The following is a 24,825-nucleotide window of genomic DNA, read 5'->3' as shown; positions in this document are numbered from 1 at the left end:
CTTTTATTCCGCAGGACTAAAAGATAAATGCTCCATGGACTGCTTGTATTGATTAGAACAAGCCTCAGTTGCCCTAGTTCTTCCAGGGAGCTTTCAGTTTTGCTTTGACTTCAAGACATCACCCTATCATATCATTGGTCCTCTTTGAAAACAAAGGAGGAACAACAACCACCAACCGCAGTTGGTTGCTTATTTTTGAGCTAATAACACTTATTAATTGTAGATAACTTTATTCTTTGCAAAATGCTTACATATATCTCATTTGATCCTCACAATACCTTGGGAAGTATTAATCTAATTTTACAAGTGAGGAAATTGAGGTGGAGAGAGTTTAAGTGACTTGCACATTTTGATAAAGTTTGATAAGTTTCTGAGACAGAATTTGAACTCAGGTCTGGACACAGTATGGATAGCATCCTACCTGCTATGCTTCTTATTTTGTATTTGTTGGGTATATTTCTATGTGTGTGTATATGTTGGAATTGATTGTGCAGCATGGGAGACACTGGTATAGGATTGTCCAGTGTGGCATGTCCTCATCAGAGAGCGTGTTGTTTTCTGTGAGCAAAGTAGAATTGAAGCAGCTCAAAGGAAATGTGAGGTAATGTAAGTTTAGAGAACCTGTTCCAGGTGTTCACATGGTCTATTTGTGTCTGTCCTGTGGTAGAGTATTCTGAGCTCATACTGATCTGATAAACCACAGTCAGACACCCTGTAGCACATCTCTAACATAGTGATGTCATTTTGGTCTTCTTTGATAACTAAGGACAAGAACCAATCAATCCCTGATAGAATGGAAACTCCTTGAGGGTTGGGAATGCTGCCTTTTTGTCTTTCTATTCCCAGGGTCTGACCCTGTAAGGTCACTTTTTTTTTTTTTTTAGTTTTTGCAAGGCAATGGTATTAAGTGGCTTGCCCAAGGCCACACAGCTAGGTAATTATTAAGTGTCTGAGGTCGGATTTGAACTCAGGTCCTCCTGACTCCAGTGCCGGTGCTTTATCCACTGCGCCACCTAGCCACCCCAAAAGTCATATTCTTAATGTTTATGAGTGAAGCAGAATCGCCATAGCTTAAAAGAAATATGAGAAGTGAAAATTTAGAGATATCCCCACTCCATCTGTGGTAGAACCTTCCAAACTTGACTTGGTCTTATCAGCTAGTCAGACACATTCTACATCGACCCCAACATAATGATGTCATTTTAGTCCTCTTTGAGTATGAAAGAGAAAAGCCAACTAACCAACGAGCCATTGAATAAATATTTATAAAGAATATTGTCTGTGGAGGCAAATGATCTAGGTTCAAACTGCTCTTACTAGCTCTGTGACCTTGAGCAAGGCTCTTCATCCCTGTTTGCCTCAGTATCCTTTTCTATAAAGTGATGGGATATGCTAAGTGGGCTCTGGAGTCTCTCCCAATCCCACCTTGATGTGATTAGGAACCCAACAGAATGAAGAGCTAACACCATGAGATCCCTTAATATAACAAGCAAATGGTGGTCTCCATTGGACAGAATGGTGAGGAATGTTTTCTAGACCTTCAAGAGAGGAAGAAGGAACTCTCAAGGACAAGGTCTAAGACACAGGGAAGTTAGTTTGTAATGAGAGCAGAAGGGTAGAACGGAAGGGAAACCTGGGGGAAAGAAGACTTGGGTGTGGGAGTGGGGACACAACAGCTGTTTGGAGCCTTCCAAAGGATGTCATGTGGAAGAGGGATTATTAGTTTTGTTCTGTTTGCTCCCAGAGAGCTGGGATGAGAGAAATGAGGAGACATTAGAAAGTGGAAGGTTTATATTTGCGAGAAAAGAAAAAAATAATGTCCCAGTCATCAGAGCTGTCCACAATTAGGGCATGAGAGTCTTCATGCACAATGTCACCCATCATAGATTTTGTTGAGGGAATTCCTGTCTGGGTAGGGCGAGCTCTGGTGACTTTTGATGTTCAGATTCTATAATTCATCTTGATGTGTTTAGGCACACACATACATATCTCTATCTCTATCTCACTCTCTATCTCACTCTCTGTCTCTGTCTCTGTCTCTGTCTCTGTCTCTATCTCTATCTCTATCTCTATCTCTATCTCTATCTCTATCTCTATCTCATCTCTATCTCTATCTCTACCTCCACACAGCTCTGTACAAACACATTCATACATATGTGCTCATGGAAGTATGCATAAGAGATATATGTGTTGCTTTATACAAACAATTCTTTCTTTATTTGGGGGGGGGTAACTGGATCTAGAGGCAGGTAGACCTGAGTTCAAATACAACCTCTGACACTTAGTGATTGTGGTCCTGGATACATCACTTGAAATTCGTCTGCCCCAGTTTTCTCATCTATAAAATAAGGATAATAGAATTTGTCTCCCAGAGTTGGTATATACAGCAATGAGATCATATTTCTGTAGAGAGCTGCAAACTTCAAAGCACTATATAAATGTTAGCTATTATTATTACCATTATTATCTCCTTTACTCCAGAGACATATCACACATATGATAGACACTTACGACTGACAGGAGTTTCCCCACCTTGGCTGCCATTTTGTTCCCTAATACAATATCATAACTAGTTGCCTACATGACTATGTGGACTAAGTGGCCCATTTGAATGAATAATTATGGAGCTGTTACAATGTGCCTGTTACTTTGATAAATGATATCATACAATTTAGCAATCTTCCTGCAATTATTAAGCACCTATACGGGTCAGATCCTATGCTAAGAGTTGGGGTCACAAAGCCAAAAATGAAAGACTCTTCCTTCAAAGGGCTTACATTCTAACAGAGGAGGCAAATAGATGTTTGTGTGTGTGTGTGTGTGTGTGTGCGTGTGTGTGTGTGTGTGTTTGTGACAGAAAATGGATTCAATGAAATTTTGAGTCAGGGGAAGGTGCTAGTAGCTGGGGGGGGTAGGAAAGGTTTGTGAAGGGGTTGGTGTTTGAGCTCACTCCTACAGTCAAGACAAGAACCATTTATTAAGAACTTACTGGGGCAGCTAAGTGGCACAGTGGATAGAGCACCGTCCCTGGAGTCAGGAGGACCTGAGTTCAAATCTGACCTCAGACACTTAATAATGACTTAGTTGTGTGGTCTTGGGCAAGCCACTTAACCCCATTGTCTTGCAAAAACCTAAAAAAAAAAAAGAACTTCCTGTGTGTTAAGCACACAGAAGAAAGATAGTCCCTGCCCTCAAGGAGCTTATATTTTAATATGGAAATAAAACTCAATAAAAGGGATCTTTTGGAAGTGGTGTATTGGGGGGGGGGGGAATGACAGATGGAATCTGAAGATTCAGGAGCAGAGTTGGGAGAGAAGTGAAGGAGGGAGCATGTCTGACCTGAGGTTTCCTCACCATAAAACTGGGGGGGGGGGTTAGATCAGAAGACCTATAAAGTCCACCCTTGATTTAAATAGGTGCTCCATGGGAGATAGGCACTATGGGCAGTATTATACCTATTTTAAGGATAGGGCAATGGAGACTCAAGGAAATGAAGCAATTTGTTCATGGTCATCCATCAAATAAGTTTTAGAAGTAGGATTTCCTAATTTTTTTAAATGAAGGGGGCTAAATTCAATGATTTCTGAGGTCTTTCTAGTTCTAAATCTATGGCATAAGGACAGACAAAATCTAAAACAGAAAGGCAGGCATAATTGGACTGGAATTTACAATACATAGGGTCAGTTAGATGGCATAGTGGGTACAGCGTGTGACCCTGGGCAAATCATTTAACCCAGATTGCCTCTCATACAGGACTATCTCCAGTTATTCTGATTCATATCAGACCCAGATGGTTCTGGAGGAGAAAGTCAGATTGGTCACTTAGCACAGCATCCCCTCACTCAAATCCAGTTCACAAGCTTGTCATGGCATCATTTCCCCTGATGTCATGGTCTTTTTTGAAAATGAAGGACAAACATCATCATCATGCAACTTAGAAGGGAATTCCTCCATAGAGGAGATAAACCACTAGAATCTTGGGGAATATCTCCTAGCACCTACTCTCAGGTCCTGGTAGACCCTTCATCAATCTTGGCTACTTGGTACCAAATAGAAGCAAGACAAAAGAATTCAGGTTTCCTCTCTAGCAAAGCCATGGGGAAGCTCTAATCTTGATTATAGTCTCCATGAAACCTGTGGTGTTGGAAATAAGCAGGACTTCTAAGGTGCAAAGACTCGGCCAAACAAGCTGTGATCATCTTCCAGATAATAACTATTATCAATAAATATTTCTCCCCAGCAGCTCCAAAGTTTAACTGATGCTTGTGCCAATGGGCAATCAGGTTCCCCCTGGGAGGTGACAAGAGAGATAGGACTCAGATTAGTTTTTGTGTGGATCTGCTTTTAAAAATAGAGACATTATTTTCCTGCTGTACACAAATCCATCCTCAGAAAATAGACTTGTGGGGTCAGCAGTTTAGGGTTGGAAGAGGTCATGGAGCTTTTGACCTTTTCACTGACCTGGGGGGAGAAACTGAGGCCTACACAGATTTGAATGAGTTGCCTAAGATCCCCACAATCCTAGAATCCTTTACATTATTATTATTATTATTATTATCATCCCCATTTTATAGATGAGAAAACTGAGGCAGATAAAAGTCAAGTGACTTGTCTAGGTTCACAATTACTGAGTTTCAGAAACTATCTCCAAATTCTAAGATCCCATTGTACCACCTTGCCTCTCTAATTAGATAAATTAGTAATGAGTAATGGTAAACAGAGTTCTAGACTTGGAGTCAGAAAGACCAGACTTCAAATCCTGCTTCAGATCCTTACTTATTAGTTGCATGATCCTGGGCAGGTTGTTTAGCCTTTCTCAGCTTCAGTTTCCTTTTTTGTAATCTGAGCTGGTTACGTGGACCCAGTGGATTACATGTGAAGCGCTTTGCAAATCGTAAACTTAAAACATTCTATAATTGTTACTAGTATGTTGTTATTGCTATTGCTATTATTATATTATTATTATTATTAATCCAAGTGGTTAAAAAATACTTAGAGGGTTTTGCTGTCTTCCTTAGAAATCAACATCGCCTTCACTTTCTATCTCTCTCCTATCCCCCCTTTCCTGCTCCTGCAAAGGCAAGATCCCATCCCCTAGCTATCTCAGACCTTAATCCTGCTCATCCACTCTCAATAAATCCTGGTGATTAGGCAGAGATGGTACAGTGGGACCTCAGAATTTGGAGGCAAATGACTAGGGTTCAAACTGACTTATCAACATATTTCCTTTGGGACCTAGCCAACATCACTAGCTGTTTCCTACCTTGATCTTTTCCTAGGACAATAAAAGAGGATTGGGTTCAACAATCTTTAAGCATTCTTTCTGCTCTTAAACCAAGATCCTATAAAAATCCTATTTGCCATTTGGCCATAAGCCAATGGAGCTGGATATTGACTCTGATGGGAACCCATCCACAGGACACTTGGAGGAGAATGTCAATGAGGTGGGAGAGAACGTTCAATGAGTGTTGGACAAATTGAGTTCTAGTCGTTTCCTCATTGCTGATCAGCAAGGTGACCTTGGGAAAGCTACTTCCCCTAATTCATCATTTCAATTTGGTTGGTACTTCTTATTCAGAATGCTAGGCATCCTTCCTTCCTTATTAGCTGCATGATCCTGGTCTGGTTATTCAGCCTTTCTCAGCCTCAGTTTCCTTATTTGTAAAATAAAGTGATTAGGAGGACCCATTGTGATGACCTCATTACTATATGTCTGTGAAATCTGGACTGTCTACCAGCGCCATGTCAGGAAACAAAATCTCTTCCATTTAAATGGTTTTAGGAAGATTCTGAAGATCACCTGACAGAAGAAGGTACCAGATCCCAAGGTCCTTTCTCGAGCTAAACTGCCAAGCATTCCAACATTACTACAATGAGTGCAACTATGATGGACTGGACACGATGTTAGAATGCCAGATGCACACTTGCCAAAAAATAGCTATTTTATGGAGAAGTCCCACAGGGAAGGGCTCACAAGGAGGTCAGAAAAATATGCTACTGAGACATCCTGATGGCCTCATTGAGGAACTTTAGAATTGATTGTCCTGCCTGGAAGACCCTGACCCGGGACTGCCCAATATGGTGTGTCCTCATCAGTAAGTGCGGCTCTCTCTAAGTCCAAGGAAATGGGACGTATGTTAAGTCGAGAGGACCCACCCCAAGGTGTTCGCATGGACACCTGTGGTAGAGCATTCTGAGCTCATATTGGGCTGATCCGCCACAGTCAGACACACTGTTATTTGTCTCAAATATGGCAAGGTTATTTTGGTCTTCTTCGATAACAAAAGAGAAGCATCACATCTTATTCGCATATTCTTGCCAGAAACTGTATTAGGAAGAAAATAATCTATCTGCCTTCAAGAAGTTTATATTTTAGTAGGGGGGACAACATTAGAGACAAGTTTATGCAAAATATTCAAAAAATAAATGCATTTTTTTTCTGGAAAGTGGCTAGGGAATTGTGGGGAGGGTGGATTAGGAAAAGCCTTTGATGAAAGATGACATTTAAGTTGAACTTTGAAGTAAGCTAGGGATTCTAAAAAGTGAATTGAGAAGAGAGCATGTTCCAGGGAATAGTCTGAGGGAAATCATAATGGGAGAAGATGGTATGGCATATAGAAGGAACACAGGCAGCTTGGCTAAAAGATATTATCTCAAAGGAAGGAAGAAAACAAGTTCTTAGCATGTACTTGCTGTATACAAGCTGTGCTAAGAGAGGTAATTTAGATAGGTGTGAATAGATTTTGGGTGCACTTCCTCGTTAGGGTAAGGTCTCCTCTTATAGTGCTTTGGAGATATAAGGATGGTGGGTGAACAAATGTTGAAAAATACTGGTGTTCCAAGATGACTAATGTGGAAATACATTGTACATAATTGCATATGTATAATCTTTATCAAATGATTCATTGCCATGAGGAGAGGAGTGGGAAGGGAGGGTGATAGAAAAATGTGGAACTCAAAATTTGTAAAAGGATGAATACTGAAACTATCTTTGCTTGTAAATAGAAAAAAGAAAAGAAAAGCTTTGTTGAAAAAAATCACTGGTGTTCGAGTCAGGGGGTATAGTTTCAAGACTATACCTCTCAGTGCCTCAGTTTCCACAGAGCACAGGCTCAGGAGTCAGAGGACCCAAGTTCAAAACCCACCTTAAAAATTTTTCTGCCTAAATGTCATTTGGTAAGAGATTGTCTTTTGCCAGACTGTAGTTTTCTTCTCTCAAAATGAGGTATTTGAATGGAATGGCCCCTAAGGTCTCCTCCAACTCTGGATCTATGATCTTCAGTCACCTCCTTGTGCCTCAGTTTCCTCATCTGTAGAGTGAGCAGGTTGAACTGATATCCTCTGGGGTTCCTTTCAGCTCTAGTTCTGTGATCCTATGACCTTGGGCAAATCACTTGACTTTCCGGGCCTCAGTTTCTTCAGTTGTATAATGGAGAGGTTGGACTGGATGGTCCTAAAGAAGGGACCTTGGGTGATCTCTGAGGTCCTCTTCAGCTTTAGACCTTTCACTAGAGAGCTCAGAGGGGGCCTCTTTGTTCTCTCTGTGAGCCGAGGGTTAACAAGAAACCTTGGCACCATCAGCCTTGAAATGATCTCACTGCTAATTACGCACAGAAATCATTTTCCCTCCACTGCCACATATAATGAAAACGATGCCTCAGAAATGGAATCTATCATGTGGCGCATTATAAATTTTTTTAAAGTCTACCTCAATTTCCCCCACTTTCTACTGTTGTTACCTCATCCTTACAGTCAGTTAATCCAATTCAAAAGTTATATTAACCTCCCAACCATCGCAATTAAAATGCTCATCCTGAATTTGAAAACAATTAAAAAAACCCATTATCTCAGATTGAACATCCCCTGATTCTGCCTCTTTTGTCTGACAGGGTGCAGGCTCTAGGTGCCATTATCACAGGAGGGGCCTGCAAAATGAGACTTTTTATTCCCTTTCTTGGGCTCTTTTTACTTTGGTTTCTATAGAAGCCTTGGGGAGGGAGGAAGACAAACAAAGACCAAAAAACCCCAAAAAACCTTTCTTGTACCTTTGTCATGCTGGTATATTCCCTGACATCAGTCACAATAATTGATTATTTTAATGGGCTCCCAGGTGTCTGATTTCCTTGGGAACCTGTGTTCTCCACCCCATGGGGATGGCTCAGTCCCTCCAAGGTTATGATCTCAACAAGTCGGTGTCATTAGGTAAATGACGGAGCCAAGGAAGCAGCCCCAGAGGCTCATTCTATAAATGAGGAAAATCAGTCTCTAGATTCTAGTCTAGAATGTTGAGGTATTTCTCCAAAATTACACAGGATGTCATTCAGTTGTATCTGACTTTCCATGCTCCCATTTGGGGTTTTCTCAGCAGAGATACTGGAGTGGTTTTCCATTTGCTTTTTCGGCTCATTTTATAGATGATGCAACTGAGGCAAACAGGGTGAAGTGACTGGCCAGGGTTACCCAGCTAGGAAGTATCTGAGGAAGTATCTGCCTTCAGGACTGGCTCTCCATCTACTATGCCCCCCAAATCACACAAGTTACACGTATCAAAGGTAGCTTGTAGTGAGACCATTTAGTCCAAACTCTTCATCTTACAGCTAAGGAAACCTAGGTCCATGGAAATGCAGTGATTTGGCCAAGGTCACAGAATAACAAGAGGGGTGGCAATTGTACTGAGGGCTCTGACTCTCAATTTTTCCATTGTACTGGTGTGAAATCTGGGAATTGGGCCCAGCTAAGATTGACCACAAACAACCCAACTGGAGAATTCAGGTTAAAACAAAGTTTAACCTCCTAGGGTTGCTGTGAAGATCAAATGATATAATATTCATAAAGTGTTTTGCAAACCTTAAGAGCATTCTAGAAAGGCTCTTGTTGTTGAGTGGATATTAATTGGGTGAAAATCACATGGTTGAGGCCCATTCAACTCAAAGGAGGGTGGAATGCCGCCAAATATTTGTGCAATTTTAGGTTTGTGTAGACAGACAATAAATATAGGCCCAGCAAAGTGGTGAGTGGAGTAATTATCTGAATAATTTAATTAGTGTATGAGGCAGAGATGGTTTGATTTGGCCCTTGTATTCCTACCACTCAGCACAATGCCTCACTTTTCTTTTAATAGGAACTTTAAAACTGCCTTTCGGTTTGGTTTCTTAAGGATCACAATTCCCCCTTCTCAGCCCTCTCCCTCAAATATCATCTTTATGGAGAGATGACATGGTATGGTAGATAGAGAGCTAGTCTTGGAGATGGGAAGATCTGGGTTCAAGTCATGCCAGTGGCACATTCTAGGGTTTTTTTCTTTAGGTTTTTTGCAAGGCAAATGGGGTTAAGTGGCTCGCCCAAGGCCACACGGCTAGGTCATTATTAAGTGTCTAAGACTGGATTTGAACCCAGGTACTCCTGACTCCAGGGCCGGTGCTCTATCCACTGTGCCACTTAGCCGCCCCCAACATTCTGTTTTTTTGATCCTGGACAAGTTAGTTAATTTGACAGAGCTCTAGCCATATATTTAAGAGAAGATAACAAGAGCAGCAACCCTGGAGTCAGGAGTACCTGAGTTCAAATCCGGCCTCAGACACTTAATAATGACCTAGCCGTGTGGCCTTGGGCGAGCCACTTAACCTCATTGCCTTGAAAAAAACCTTAAAAAAAGAAGATATCCACCTGTATTAGTAGAGGGAATAAAATCATACATTTAGTTCCAATCTCCATCACTTAAATTAGAATCAGCAAGCATTTCTTAGGTGCTTACTATATACTTGTCAGGGCAGCTAGGTGGTACAGTGGATAGAACACTGGTCTTAGAGTCAGGAGGATGGGAGATCGGGTTCAGTCTGAGACACTCACTTAACCCTGGTTGCCTCCCATCCGGGGCCATACAGTCATCCTGATCCATACCTGGTCACTGGCTCTAGATGGTTCTGGAGGAGAAAGTGAGGGTTGGTGACTTTGCACTCCTTCACTCAAATCCAATTCTTATACTTGTCATGGCATCATTTCCCTGATGTTGTAGTCTTCTTAGAAATGAAGGACAGGGGCAGCTAGGTGGCACAGTGGATAGAGCACCGGCCCTGGAGTCAGGAGGATCCAAGTTCAAATCCGGCCTCAGACACTTAATAATGACCTAGCTGTGTGGCCTTGGGCAAGTTACTTAACCCCATTGCCTTGCAAAAATCTAAAAAAAAAAAATGAAGGACCAAAGCATCACTGTATACTTGCCAGGTTAGATATTGGTGATAGAAAGGAAGGCAAAAATGTGGTTCCCTGCTCTCAAGAAGCTCACAGTCTAATAAGAGAGAAGAACCAAGAATGAGAAAAAAATTTCTGTCCTAGTCTGACCCCAGACAGTTCTGACAATCTAGAAGACCTCTTCTAGTAGGGTCAAAAGAGTTCTAGCATTTTATCTCAGAATCCTTGGCAGTTGTGCCCAACTCTTCATGGCTCTATTTAGGGTTTTCTTGATAAAGTTACTGGAATGGTTTACCATTTCCTTCTCTATCTTATGTTACAGAGGAGGAAACTGAGGCAGAGTGAAGTGACTTCCCCAGGGTCACACAGCCTACTAAGTGTCTTACGCTGGATTTGAACTTAGGAAGATGATTCTTCCTAGCTCCTGACCCAATTGCCTATATACTATGGAGTCACTTAGCTGGGGGAGGTAGCCAGCTGAGCAATATTATATTTAGAAGGTTATAAGTGGAACCCAGAAGTTATAAGTTTAAAAATCTTGCCTCAGACAGTTACCTGGTGTGTGTGACTTGGCAAATTCCATCATCTGTAAAAAAAAAAAGGGATCAATGGCAGCAACTTTTTTTTTTTTTTAGGATTTTTGCAAGGCAATGGGGCTAAGTGGCTAGCAACTACTTCTTAGGGTCAGTGTGAGGACTGAATGAAATAATATTTGTTAAAGCTTGGGAACCTGAAAGAGTTTTGAAAATGTTTGCTATTATTAACATTACAGAAGAAACAAAGGTATCTAAGTGTCGCAGGAGATAGAGTGGAGTCAGGAGGATTGCCCCCAGACACTTCCTAGCTGTGTGACCCTGGGTTAGTCACTTCACTCTGTTTGTCTCAGTTTCCTCATCTGCAAGATGAATTGGAGAAGGAAATCGTTAAATCACTTCAGTGTCTCTGCCAAGAAAAACACAAACGGGATCATGAAGAATTGGACCCAACCAAACAAAAGCAACAGAAACAGCTCTGCACCAGTTAGAAGACCAAAGTTAGCAATTCCTTTGAAGCTCACTTACTCCCTTAGGGACCTCGAGAAAATCACTTAACTTCCCTGGTCCTCAGTTTTTTCATCTGTAAAATAAGAAATTTGTACTCAATAGACTGTAAAATTCATTCTGACTGCTAATCGGCAGTCCTATAACCTGTAGTACCTCTCTTCCATTGATATCAGTCTATGAAGAGGCATGGGAAGCACACTGGGGAAAAAAACAATATATAAATGTTAGCTTTTGGTACTCCTTTGATCCTGGGCAAGTTACTTCCCGTCTCTGAGACTCAGTTTCTTCATCTGTCAAATGAGGGATTTGGCCTGGGTGACCACTAAGGTCCTTTCCAGATTCAAGGCTATTGTTTCTTCTCTACGTAACCAGTTTATATCTTGTTTGTACATGGTTGTCTGCATATTGTCTCTCCCAGGAGACTGGGAGCTTCCTGGGGGCAGGGACTGTCTTTTGCATTTTTTTTTGACTCTTTATAAATATTTGTTGGCTGACTGTCAGACAACATTGTTCATTCCTGTTTGGTTTTGTGAAGCAGGTAAGCTTCTTTCTTTTGATTCTCTTCTTTGTTGAGCTCTAAGAATACTAAACTGTTGGCAGGGTTGGCATGATGTTATTATGATCACGTGGCTGGGTACATAAAATATAAGGAGCTCGGGGCCCTTGAGGCTGTGATTTTGGTACTTAATGTTGGTTCACAGAAGAATATCAACGTTGCCCAGGATAATATGATATATGACAGAGGAAGGAGGGAATGCTAATCAGATACAGCTCAGACTAGATGGATCGGAGATGATCTGTTGGACAATGCTGATTTCTGTCCTCTGACCCTATACAAGCAGTCCAGATGATGAATGATCTTTCCATGTGAGATCTCTGGCTACTTAGTTCTAGAATACTTTGTAGCTGAGGCTAAGGAGGGAAGAAGAGAGGGATGGATGGAGGGAAACAAGCATAGAAGAAAGAGAGGGGAGGGAAGGAAGGGAGGAAAAAAGAAAGAATGGAGAGGGGTAGGAAGTGAAGTAAGGAAGGGGAGAAAATAAAGGAAGAAAGAGAGGGGGAGGGAAGGAAGGAAGGAAAAAGAAAGAAAGGAATGAAGAGAGGAAGGGAAAGTAGGAAGGAGGGAGAGATGGAGAGGGGTAGAAAGTGAAGGAATGAAGGAGGGAGGAAAGGAAGGAAGAAAAAGAGAGGGGAAGAAAGGAAGAAAGGTGGAGAGGAAGGGAGGGAGGAAGGAAAGGAGGAGAGGGTGAGAGAAAACCAGTATTTAAGAATAGGCAGACATTATGCTAAGAACTTTAGAAATATTCTCATTTGATCCTTACAACCACCCTGAGAGGTAGGTACTATAATTATCCCTATTCTATAGTTGAGGAAACTGAGGCAGATAGGTGAAGTGACTTGTCTAGGGTCATACAACTAGCAAGTCTCTGAAGCTGGAATTGAACTGAAGTTTCTAAGCCCAGATTCACTTTGGTACCTAACTGCTTCTATGGTTGGAGTCATGAATTCAACACCCCCCCACCCCCTCCTTTATTTGATCATAGGCTTCATCTTAAGGCTGACTGCATCAGTCATTCTCAGGATTCCTTCCCCTCTTCTCACTCTATCGTCTAACTGATTTGGCCTTTTTACTTTTCCTCAACCACTTCTCTCTTCTCCTTTTTACTATGAAATGTTCCCCATGCTCCTTCTACTCCTGGATTTCTCTGACTGCTTTCAAGAGTCAACTCAGATTGTACTTTCTGCAGAATCCCCCCCTTTTTCCATCCCCTTATCTTTTTTTTTTGCAAGGCAATGGGGTTAAGTGACTTGCCCAAGGCCACACAGCTAGGTCATTATTAAGTGTCTGAGGCTGGATTTGAACTCAGAGACTCCTGACTCCAGGGCCGGTGCTCTAGCCACTGCGCCACCTAGCCGCCCTCTACTGCACCACCTAGCAGCCCCCCTTATCTTCTTTTTGACATTCCCTTCTATTTACACATACACAATTATTTATTTGGATGTTGTCTCCCTCATTAGAATGTAAACTCTTTGAGGGCAGGCACCATGGTTTTACTTAGTAGGGGTTTAATGAATGTTTCTGGATTGATTGATCTAGCACAGGGCTGGGAATTGCCCAGTTATTAATTCATCTGGACCATGCTTGCTGGCCGATTGATTGAAAAAGATCCCTAGAAGTTTAGCTCAGCAAACCCTTCATCCTAAAAGATCAGGAAATACGAATCAGAGATAGGAAATAACCTACCCAAGGACACCCACATCAAAAAGCAGCAGAGACAGGGATTCTACCTTGGGTCTTATCCAGGAGGGATTTTTTTCCAGAAATGGTTTCAAACAAAATGTGACAGCAGGAATGTTATTTGATTTACTGTGCTTCTGTCTAAATGATCAATGAAATATTGTTCAGGTGAGTATAAAGGAATCAGTACCAGGTTAGCTCCTGAATTAAAAAGTGATGTTTACTTTGAATGAATTTTGTATTATCTTTATATATATAGTTTGTCATCAGTAAACAGCACACAAACTCCCTGTGTGACCTTAGGTAAGTTACTTAACCCTGATTGCCTCACATCCAGGGCCATCTCCAGTCATCCTAATTCATATCTGATTACTGAACCCAAATGACTCTTGAGGAAAAAGTGAGGCTGGTGACTTAGCCCAGCCCCGCCTCACTCAAATCCAATGCCTATGCTTGCCATGGCATCACCTCCCTGATGTCATGATCCTCTTAGGACAAACAACAAGCTTCCTGGGGCCAGGGATTCTTGCCTAGTCCCATTATCCCTAGGATAGTCTCTGACCCCTAGTTGGTACTTAAGGAATTCTTATTGCTTATTAAATGACTAAAATAGATAACCTCTCTCTCTTTTTTTTCATTTGGCAATGGAGTTAAGTGACTTGCTCAAGGTCATACAGCTAGGCAATTATTATGTGTCTGAGGTTGAATTTGAACTCAGGTCCTCCTGACCAGGTCCAGTGCTCTATCTACTGTGCCACCTAGCTGCCCCTTTTTGTCTTTCTTTTTTCAAGGCAATGAGATTAAATGACTTGCCCAAAGTCACACAGCTAAGGAAGTATTAAGTTTCTGAGGTGGGGTTTGAATTCAGATCCTTCCGACTCCAGGGCCAGTGCTCCATCCACTATACCACCTAGATGCCCCAATGACATATCTCTTAGTCTCAAGGAATCTATTGTTAATAATGTGATGGTTGGCCATCTCTTTTGTGGAACATGCTTGGGGTTGGTTTCCTTCCTGTGTCCCTTTCAGTGACTCATATATTATCCCTGAAGTTGGATCCCTTCCAGATTATGCCCTTTTGTCCTGGCCCTTTGGGGTTCAGTCTTTGATAAAATATTTGAACAATGTGAGGTTACAATGTGGTTCCCATACCCAGCTAATTGCATTGCTTTGTACTGGATTCCACCATGTCCTCAGGAACCTCCTCATCAGGAAACTAAGCCTTCTTCTGGGTTCTATCTTAATAATCACACTCCCTTAGTATCCATGGTTTCTTCTACTCCCCTGTGATTGGTATGCTGGAGGGTGAGGCAGAAGACCCTTCCAAAGTCTCTATTTAAAGAGATTCCCCGAGACAGTTATCTCTTATCTGGGGTTATCCAGCTTGTAAATGTCTTAGGCTGGATTTGAACTCAGGTCTTCCTGACTCCAGGTTCACACACTTGCCCCTTAGCTGTCCCCGAGTTCTGCAAATTCTGCTTTTCAATAGATATAGGTACAGAATCTACCTGTGATTTCATTAGGGAGCTCCTTCTGCTAATGCAGGTCAACCTTTTTTTTTAGTCTTAGAGATCTGTCTAGAGACCTGCAAAGTTAAGTGACTTGGCCAGGGTCACACAATGAAGGTGCATCAGGGAAAGATATGAACCCAGACCTTTCTTCCTTGCTCCAGAACCCAACTTTTTAATCTACCAGGCCACACAGTTCTCATTTGGACACATCAAAATTATACCAATTTGTACAATACTTGGACCAGAGTAGGCACTTAATAAATGCGTGGTAACTGATTCAGTGGATAGTATAGTGGATAGGGGAATGGGCTTGATCAGGAAGACCTGAGTTCAAATCCTACCTTAGATACTTAGTAGCTGTGTCACCTTTGTGACTTTTCTAGTCTTGGTTTCCTCATCTGTAAAATGGGGATAACCACAGCACCTACCCTTTTTTGGGTTACTCAGATGAGATAATAAGCACGAAAACCTTTAAGCATAATATAAAATGGGAATTATTGTTATTATTATAGATTATTCAGTCACCCTCTGTGGCTCTTCATGGTGTGTGTGAAGGGCCACAGCCTGGTGTCCTCGATGTTTCTGGGAGCTATCCCAGAGACCCCAGTGCAGAGGGAAATGAATTTGGAAGGGTTGCTACTAATTTAAAGGAATGCCTACTCCAGATCCCCAGCCGAGCGGGAAGGAGCCTCCTGGGCCCAGAGCCGAGATGGTGGCAGGGCAGCCATCTGAACTGGGCTTTTATGCCAGAATGGATGGGACACCCAACAGAGGATTTTCTTCTTCTCCTTTTCACATTTCCATCCTTGGTGTGTGTGTGTGTGTGTGTGTGTGTGTGTGTGTGTGTGTTGAGGGCACATATGTCTCTGTATGTCTCTGTGTATGTATGTTTGTGTGTGTGAAATCATTGAATGCTTACCCCCCCCCCAAAACTCTTTCAACAACCCAAAAGCTGCTCTCTTTGCAGGGATGCTTCCTCTTGGGGTAAGGGTTTTCCCAGGTAGGGGCCAACTCCACGAGGTGTCTGATGGGCAAGTGGGGGGCGAAGTCCAGGGCTTTTTCCTGCCCAGCAACTTCCTGACTGGGCCTCTCCTGGCAAATGGTGTATTGGTAGGTTTTTTTTTTGTTTGTTTTTTGTTTTTTTAAATCTCAGTAACATCTGTTTCCAACTATTACTGGGTCTAAATGTTTCAGGCAGACATCAATATTGACAGAAGACATGCCATTTGCATCGTTGGGAACATTGTTGTAAAATGGGAGCTGAAAGATCTAATTAGGATTACTTCTTGGCATCCCCTGGCAGGACCAATTATTTTGCTTTGAGTTATATGAATATGGATAAACAAAATAAGGGATGGTAAGAGATGGAGTTTGAAGATGGGCTGTTTCCCCTCCTTTCCTCTTTCCTCCCCTCCCTAATATGTTATGGCACCGTAAAATGTAGCAAAATTGCTCTAATATAACCTCAGACCGCTTGGTAACTGTGTGGCTGTGGGCAAGTCACTTAACCCTCTCCTCTCTTTTTTCCTCCCTACTCTTCCCTCTTCCCTTTCCTCCCCTAACTTTCTTTTCCTTTCTTTCCCTCCTTTTCCCATCCCATTCCTGCCTCACTTTCAATTTAATAAAATGTAGTGATTGGTCCAAATGACCTCTGACCTCCCTTCTAAATCTCTGATCCTAGGGTTAAGTGAAAAGAATCAATTTCAAACCCATTTTCACTGATTCTACAATATTCCTCTAAGGTTCCATGATGCTTTAGTGGGGTTTGGTTACTTATATACTTCAAAAAAAACCCCTCCATCTCTTCCCTATTACAGAACCCCCATTCTGCACATCCAAACCTGCCACCTATGAAGAAGATTGTATAATTCAAAGCAGCAGATGTTTAGAGTAAGAGGGAGCTTTAAAAGGCAGTCATTGTACCCCCAAGAAGCTTTATAGACTTGGCCAAGGTCACACAGATAGTATCAGAGGTGTGATTTGAACCTGGGCTTCTGATTAATGGAATTTTTTCAACTTTTTTCCCCCATATTGCCTCCTTATTAGCTATGTAAATATGGGCAAATCCCATAACATCCCAGGCTCAGTTTCCTCATCTGTATAAAAAGGATATCATCTGTCCCTCAGAATATATCTGTGAGAGTCAAAAGAAATAGTGTTTGCAAAGGGCTTTGGAAAAACCTATGGAATTACCAGCTATTTTTAGCAATGTTTGACTGATCTGCCTAAGAGACAAATCGAACCCAGGGAAATGTGGATCCAGGCTTTGAGTCTCAGCTGAGTTCAGTCCCCCAAGTGACAGTCTGCTCCTTGTCCCATTTATCACATTTTCTTTTCTGAAGGAACTAACTGTCCCTTGTAACAACTGGCAGAGTAAGTGTGTAATACGAATGCAAATTTTCTGTACAGAAAAATACAGAATACTAAGAAATCAGAGGAAAGAGAAATGACCTTGGGTGAAAGTCTATCTGGAGTACCAACTTTGCAGTCATTTCATCCTCACAAACAAGGTGGGGTTCAGCTAGAGGATCTTGGAATCACAGAATGCCAAAGCTGGAAGGGACTTCAGAGGGCTCTCCTTGCCAGGAAGTGTTTTGTTTAATTATTTATTTGTTTATTCTTTTATCCAGTATCAGTTGGTTTCTTACAATTCTACCCATAGTTACTAGGTTTGCCCTCTAGATCCAAGTCTTCTTCCACATCACATATCTTTGAGGGATAAGAACAATTATTCTGGAATCTAATCCTGACTCTCTCTCTCTCTCTCTCTCTCTCTCTCTCTCTCTCTCTCTCTCTCTCTCTCTCTCTCTCTCTCTCTCCCTCCCTGTGTTACCCTGGGCAAGTGACTCAATCCCTTTGGACCTCAGTTTTCTCATCTATAAAATGAAAGAGTTGAACTAGAAGCAAATCCTCCATCTCTAAATCTATAATTTATGATTCTAAGCTCCTACAATCTTTTCTTCTCCAGTTAAAAAATTCCTAGTTCTTTCAACAGATCCTAAAAAGAACAGGAAGCATCATTTTTTTTGTAAAGTGACACAACGTGGGCATTTCCAGCCTCAGTGGACATTAATCGCTCTGCCTTCTGAAACCTGCAGCCCAGTCATCAAATGATCATTCTCTCTGTTTCTCATGAATGATGCTCTACCTTCCATCTGATGCCTTTGCCTTGGATACCCCCCCCCCCAGCATGGAATGCATTCCCTTATTATCTCTGCTTTGTAGATGACCCCCCCCCCCCACTATAAGCTCAGGACTTCATCAGCAACAAGCTTCTACACAAAGTGTTTGATAATCCAATTGTTCCCTACCAAGTTTCTTTGTTTTTTAACTAATCTGCTAATTATTTGTATTGATTCTCTTTATATTTATTCCCTCACTATGGGAAGTCTGGAGTCAGGAGGACCTGAATTCAAATCTGACCTCAGTCATTTGACACTTACTAGCTAGCTGTGTGATCCTGGCCAAGTCACTTAACCCTAATTGCATTCAGGGCCATCTCCAGTCGTCCTGATTCCTATCTGGCCACTGGACCCAGATGGCTCTAGAGGAGAAAGTGAGACTGGTGACTTAGCACAGCCTCCCCTTCACTCTGATCCAATTCATGTGCTTGTCCTGGTGTCACCTCCTTGAGGTATGATCTTCTTCAAGAGTGAAGGACAAACAACAAGGTATACTTGGTTAGAAAAAAATATATATATATATAATACAATAAAATATATAATAAATATAAAATATATAATATATAAATATATCTATATATTTATTTGAGTGTATGCACTCATGTACAAATAATTATTCATACAATGCATATAAAATACATACACACAGACACAGTGGATAAAGTACTGGCCTGCAATCAGGGAGACTTAAGTTTCTTTTTTTTTTTTTAATTTTTTTTTTTAGGTTTTTGCAAGGCAAACAGGGTTAAGTGGCTTGCCCAAGGCCACACAGCTAGGTAATTATTAAGTGTCTGAGACCGGATTTGAACCCAGGTACTCCTGACTCCAGGGCCGGTGCCACTACGCCACCTAGCTGCCTGAGACCTAAGTTTCAATATGACCTCAGACACTTAGTAACTGTGTGACCTTGGGCAAGTCACTTAACCCTATTGGCCTCAATTTCCTCATCTGTGAAATGAGTTAGAGAAGGAAAATGGCAAACCACTCCATTATCTCTGCCAAGAAATTCTTAAATGAGGTCTTGAAGACTTGGACATTACTGAAATGAATGACTAGCAACATGAATATTATTATATGCATGCATATATATACATATAGATGCCTATATACATACATGCAAATATATATATATATATATATATTATATATATATATATATATACATCCCTGTTCTCTCCATTAGAATGTGAGCTTCTTGAGCATAAAGACTACTTCATTCTTTGTGTTTGTAACTCAAGTGCCTACATCATAATGCTTGATAAATTATTCGACCCTAGTCCAGTGATTGGCACATGATAATGATTTAATAAATGCTTACAGATTGATATGTCTAGATCTCAAACCTTTAGCCATTTTGGATTTCTTCTAAGTTCCCTTTCAAAGTCAGCATTCTATTAAGAACATGATTCATTCCATTGGAAGTCTCACTTTGTTATAGACTCTTCAATGGGTAGATATGCCAACTGCTTGCAGCCAAAACTGATTGCCTAGTATCATTTCAGGGGAAAAAATAATGAGCCAGAAACATTTATGTGTTCATCATGTTCTGCTCTCCCATTGCCTAAATCCTTATGCTTATTTGGTTTTCAATATCTTTTTAAGTAGGAAAATTCATCTTACCAATCATTCATGAAGTTCCCCTGAAAAAAAAAATCTGGGGGTTTTAGTGGACTACCTTGATATGAATCAAGAGTATGGATTTGTATTTTGTAAGGGAGATGTAGTCTAGAGTTAGGGAGATGATGATTCTGTTGTCATCTACTCTGGTCAGATTATACTGAACAGTGTTCTGAATCTTGGACATCACTTCTTTTTTTTTTCTAATGAAAGGATATTTAAAGTTGGAAGGTGATTAGCGGAGGGTCACCATGATGGTAAAGATCTGTGAGATTGTGCCATTGTAGGTCAATTGGAGCACCTGAGAATATCTACCCTGGAGAAGTCTTAGCATGGGATAAGATAATAGCATTCATGTAATCAAATTCTTCTAGTAGAAGAGAGATTAGACCTGGACAGAAGCAGAGAGGTGAATTTTTCCTTGAATATAGGAGATTTCTTGATCCTTAGATCTATCTCATACGCACACATAGGCATATATGCAATGCATATAACATACACACACACAGTCAATAAAGCCCTGACCTGGAATCAGGGAGACTTAAGTTTCAATATGACTTCAGACATTTGATAACTGTGTGGCCCTGACCAAGTCACTTAACCCTGTTGGCTTCATTTTCCTCAGTGGCATGATCTGCCTTGATGTTGTAGTGAGTTCTTTATTTTTGGAGGTCTTCAGATGGAGACCAAATGACTACTTCTCACAGATGTTATAAAGAGTATTCTAATTCAGTTATAGGTTGGACTAGCTGTCCCTATGGGAAGACCTTAAAGATTGTGAAGTCTAATTTTCTCTTTAATGTATGAGAAAACTGAAATTCAGAGAGCTGAGATTCAAACATAGACTCTCTAGCTTTTCCCTTTTAATCAAAGCTAGGATTCTGTGAGTTACAGATTAAATCTATTTCCCCTCCAAAAGGGTATTTGCTTCCCCCCTACACTCCCCTCCCAAATCTAGAGCATAATCTCCCACCACATCCAGCCAAAATGGCTCCCAAAATAATGGCACTAATGGGGGGGACATTAGGTACCAGTGTTTGGAAGCTCTTTGAGGTTTGAACAGCCTTCCCTTGCACCCCTCCAATGACACCATGCAGGTGACCATCGAGTTTGCCCAGAGGCAATGTCAGCCTTGCCTAGGAGGGTGGAACATTGCTTACTGGGCAAGCATGACTGGGTAGAATTGTTCTCCCTTGCTCAGCATGAGGTTTTAGAAGCAGAATGTTACCCGCTGCACCTTGGATCAGCCCCCATGGAGGGTGTGTGGTCATGCAAAAGGCCCATGTCTTTCCCCATTAGAATGCATTCCCCTTGTTAAAATTCTGTGCATCGGTTTCTCCTATTAAAGTTGATATTAAGCCATAAAGCGTAATATGTTATGACACCGTAAAATGTAGCATAATTGCTCTAAAACCATAAAATGTAATGTAACGGGCCCAGTGGCCATTATCTCTCTTTGCAGAGGTCCATGCAGGCCGAAACAGCATTCTCCCATGCTGCGTCTGGACAAGCACACACTTTGTAGTTGTGTTCCTCCGGAGAAAGAGAGACTGGTCCACTTCATTGAGCCCATCTAGGGGCCCTCCTGGCCCTGAATGCACACACATCCATAGATATGTGTGTGATATTTACTGAGAATGTGTGTATATCCAACCCATTTTGTAAGTATTTAATATGTGTCAGATGCTGAGCTGGGGAAATACAAGATGAGCGTTGGCATGATAATTTGAGGAAGAAGAGAGTGGGAATAACTGTATAAATCTGGTAGAAACTCATACACAAAGCTCTATTCATAGACAATGAGAGGAGCCATCATAAGGTATTAGAAAGATCATTGAGGGGGTGGCTTGGGTGCAATGGATAGAGCACCAGCCCTGGAGTTAGGAGTACCTGAGTTCAAATCCAGCCTCAGACACTTAATAATTACCTAGCTGTGTGACCTTGGGCAAGCCAATTAACCCTGTTGGCCTTGCAAAAACCTAAAAAAAAAACCCAAAAGATCATTGAGCAAGGAGAAGGGAGGGATTGACCCTCTCTGAAAGTCAATTTCCCATTGAAGGTCTTATATAGCTTAATTTTTGAGGGAACCTAGGGATTCTAAACAGTAGAGATGAGGAGTGAGTGCTTTTCAGGCATAGGAGGCAACCAGTGAGAGAAGGAATAGTGACTTCAAGCTAAAAACACAGAGACAAATATGAGGATGCTGGGTAGTGCAGTCCTGAAGTTAAGATCTGAGTTCAGATCTAGCCTTAGACACTTGATACTTACTATTTGGGTGACCTTGGACAGGTCGTTGAACCCTAATTGCCCCCAGTCAACCTTACCCATTTATGTCCACTGGACCCAGATGGCTCTAGAGGAGAAAGTCAGGATGGTGGCTTTGCCCTGCACCCGCTCACTCAAATCCATTTTATGTGCTTGTCATGGCATCACCTCCCTGATGTTGTGATCTCCTTTGAGAATGAAAGACAAGCAAAACATCAAAAAACAGAAAGCAATCAATGATCATCCTCACTAGAATTATAGTTTTAAGGACTAAAATACAATAATCTTTCAACCTTACAATAATTCTCTATGATAGAAGTATTTAACCTGAGATCTGAGGCTTTGTTTTAAGACTGTTAGAATATCATTGTTTCCTTTCCAATTTTTGTCTACAAAACTTTTGTCTCTCTAAGTTTTGTCATCTGTATAATGGAGATAAAAATACCATTGTACCTCCCAATTTGGTTTGAGGATAATATGAGATCCTTTGTAAAGCTTAATATACTATGTGACTTGATATATTGTTCTTATATATATATATATATATATATATATATATATATATTTTGTATATACATAGTAGCTATTGTTATAATTATTATAATATAATATAATATATAATACAAATATAATTGGATATACCAAAAATTTGAGTGTAGTTTTAAGCTATTAAAATTGTAAAGTATTAAAGCTTTAGTCTGTGCTAAGTCTTTTCAGATACTCTGTACACACACACACACACACACACACACACATACATGATTGTATGGATATGTGTATGGAAACAGCATGGCTTCAAGGAAAGAGCATTGAACTGGAAGTAAGGAAAGACCTGATTATTCTTCCTAGTTCTGATATCATTAATTGGATCACCACTTAAATCCCCTGATCTTTAGCTTCTGTATCTGTAGAAGGAGTATGGTGGTATTTGATATATTTAACTCAGAGAGGAGGGGATTCATAACAATTTTTTAAGTTTTGAAAATAATTTTTACTTTTTACTTTTTTGATTTTAATAGAAACCAATTACAACATTCTGAATTTTAACAAAAAAACAGAAAATGATTGTGTGAAACTCTGAGTCTCTAATATAAATAGCTTACTTTGAAAAAAAGCATGACAAATTCAACCTGTCGCAACCATTTTGGGTGTCATGAATTTATCAGGGAAAGGAAGGGGGCAAGGGGAAGGGGAAGGGGAAGAAGGGAAGGGGAAGAAGGCAAAAAAGAAGAGAGAAAGAGAGAAAGAGAGAGAAGAGACAAAGAGAAAGAAGAGAGGAGAGGGGAGGGGAGGGGAGGGGAGGGGAGGAGAGGAGAGAGGAGAGAGGAGAGAGGAGAGAGGAGAGAGGAGAGAGAGGAGAGAGGAGAGGAGAGGAGAGGAGAGGAGAGGAGAGGAGAGGAGAGGAGAGGAGAGGAGAGGAGAGGAGAGGAGAGGAGAGGAGAGGAGAGGAGAGGAGAGGAGGGAGAGGAGAGGAGGGGAGAGGAGGGGAGAGGAGGGGAGGGAAGAAGGGAGAGGAGAGGGAAGAAGAGGAAGGGGGAAGGATGGGGAGAGGAGGGAAGAAGAGAAAAGAAGAAGGGGAGAGAAGGGAGGAGGAGGGAAAAGGAGGAAAGGGGAGGGAAGGAGAGAAGAGAGGAAAAGAGAAGGATTAAGGGAGGGGAGAGATAGAGAGGGATAAGAGGGAGAGAGAAGGAGAGAGAGAAATATGTAAACAGAAATACACACATAAAGATACATATGTATATAGAGGGGTATATATATATATGGAAATCTTAAAAATATACATACTCATATGTTCAGAGAAACATGGATTAAAAATACAATCATTCATATAATCCACAGCATCACATAAATGTAGTCCCATGTATTACATATCCAAGAAAGGCAATGTCTTAGAACCAGCCTTAGAATTAGGAAGAGGGGCGGCTAGGTGGGGTAGTGGATAAAGCACCGGCCCTGGAGACAGGAGTACCTGAGTTCAAATCCGATCTCAGACACTTAATAATTACCTAGCTGTGTGTCCTTGAGCAAGCCACTTAACTCCATTTGCCTTGCAAAAACCTAAAAAAACAAAAAAAAAGAATTAGGAAGAGTTGGGCTCAAGGCCACTCTGCATCCCTGGCAGCTACTACCCATATCACTCTTCTTTTTCTTGGCTAAATTTGAAAGGATCAGATACACTTGGGGCCTCTGCTTCTTGCCTTCAAACTCACATCTAAACTCCCACAAGAATGTCGTGCATGAATGGAAGAGAATGTTACTATAGTGTACGAAATGAATATGATGAATTCTGAGAAGCTCAGAAAGACTTACACGAACTGATGCAGAATGGAGTCAGTAGAACCAGAAAAATTCTATAAAAAAGACTACAAATAATGTCAAGGGAAACAACAATCATCAGAAAATCAAAGAAAATAAATGTTGCGAAATTGCAATGAACGAGCATGACCTTAAGGGAGAGATATAAGATGTATGCTTCCTCTCCCCGTCCTCTCCCCTATTGGTTTGTAGGGGTGAGAGGTCCTTTGCTATGGGACACTGAGCATATTTTCATAGTTTTCTATGTGTTCATTGGTTTTGCTGGAATTTTCTATATTTCTTTCAAAAGGTTTATATGGTATGGCCTTCCGGGGGGGGGGGCGAATTTAGGGAACGTAAAATCATGATGATGATAAGGATAACCAACATTTATTTTTGTTAAGTAACTTGCCCAGGGTCACACATTTAGTAAGTGTCAGGTGCTGGATTTAAACTTTTATAGAGTTCAGATCCTGGAGTCA

The sequence above is a fragment of the Macrotis lagotis genome, chromosome X, assembly GCF_037893015.1.
Source record: "Macrotis lagotis isolate mMagLag1 chromosome X, bilby.v1.9.chrom.fasta, whole genome shotgun sequence".
Taxonomy (NCBI): domain Eukaryota; kingdom Metazoa; phylum Chordata; class Mammalia; order Peramelemorphia; family Peramelidae; genus Macrotis; species Macrotis lagotis.
Note: the sequence above shows the minus strand (reverse complement) of the source record.